The sequence below is a fragment of the Pterocles gutturalis genome, unplaced genomic scaffold, assembly GCF_000699245.1.
Source record: "Pterocles gutturalis isolate BGI_N339 unplaced genomic scaffold, ASM69924v1 scaffold26454, whole genome shotgun sequence".
NCBI lineage: Eukaryota > Metazoa > Chordata > Aves > Pterocliformes > Pteroclidae > Pterocles > Pterocles gutturalis.
Window position 1 is genome coordinate 39805 of NW_010136520.1, and position 1768 is coordinate 41572.

The window sequence follows — 1768 nt, forward strand, 5'->3', positions numbered from 1 at the left end:
TTAGCTTCAGTGACTGAAAAAAATTTCCTGTAAAATTCCTACCACTGTCCTAAAGCCCTGCAGTAGAGGCCACCTGCTGTTACCTGTAAAGAACAGCAACATTTACAGAAAATATCAGCCTTTCTTTAACTGAAAATAGGATACCTCTTTATAGTCTGACAGTGCTCAGTAGAACCTTTCCATTCAGTGACCAAGAAGCCTCCAACCCACATCCAAAAAAAACCCAGTTTCCAGGCTCATACAAGATCTAGTTTCTAGCCTGTGACCAAAGAAGCATAACAGATCATTTTAACCTTGCTCATTGCACAGTCATCATCTTAGTCTTACTCTCCCAAAATTATCTGCTACAATTTTAAGTCTACTTTATCTGTTCCAAGTTATGTCACCTAGCATGACATTATAATCAAATGCATTTCATATATGCAATATATGAATATATGCATATATTTAATTTCATACTATGCATTATAGTCAGTGAAGTGATTTTCTGGTTTGACTTCCCTCTCAGATGTATTAAAAAGTTGACTTACGTATTCAATTACTTACTTACATAATATCAGTACTCCCCACTGGAAGTAAGCATACGTCTCACCAAAACCAGAGTGACCAAAAGAGAACTACTTTGACGACTGGAAACTTTGCAGCTGTGAGCCTTATAAAACAGCTTAAGCTATCTTAAATCTTACTGACAAACACGTAAGATGAGCAAATGCAGAAGTAAGAGAGAGAGGAAGTGACATATCCTGAGGGCAAATTATTAACAGCTACCTCAGAAATTTGATTAAATATATGAACAGTAATTCTTACTTCACAATTACATAAGTAAACAACATTTCTCACTGACAATTATTATATGGATGAAAATAGTGCTTCAAACATCTACGGTTTGCAAAAAAAGACACCTATGGAGATTTAGAGGGATCTTTCCTTCCCCCAGAATGCAATACATTAATTTAATGAAACGTAATGGTAACACGCAATCTTATAAAATGAAGACAAAATAAGTTGGAGCCTCATCTCTCACACAAAAAATCAGCAGCTTCAGAAGTTTTCTTGCCTACTAATAACAGTATGTCCCTTGGACACAGTACAAGTTCATGGAAAATATAAGGTTTCTTCTCCCTGATATTATAAAAAAAAATAAATCCAATAGTGAAAACTAAAGCGGAAATGATGTGGTCTTGGAAAGGTATGGCATCTCAAGCCTGTATGGAGAATAGGCCACACACACAAGAAAAAGCTTCGGAAACTGCATAGAATTCAAATAATTTTGTAGAAAATAAGTTTTATTTGGCTCCTTTCATACAGTTTTTCAAAAAGAAATGCACATTCATACAGTTTGCCTTTCCCAGTGCATGTCTGGATTTGCTCACATAGAGCCATTAATATCAAGGCAAAAGGTGCCTTTGAAATAATTTCAGACACATTGTATTTTGACTGTAAAGCATCCAAAGTTACTGATTTTCTAATTATATCTTGGAAAGAAACATTTCAGGTGTTTCTTCTCCAATTCACACATAGAATTGTCCCACGCAGGGAAGAGGAGACAGACCTGCAACAAAGAACTATCAAACCAATGGCTAATACTCGTTTCAGGCAGAGCTAAAGTTAGGTTCTCTACTTCACACTGAGTTGGGATATAAAAGAAAAATCCTGCTAGGTAACTTGCTCTTTTCAAAAGTTCTAAAACAGAAATGATAAAACATTGTTTCCAAACTACAAATCAGCCATTGGTAGCAAGAGTTTGTTTGCAGAGAAAGCACTCTTT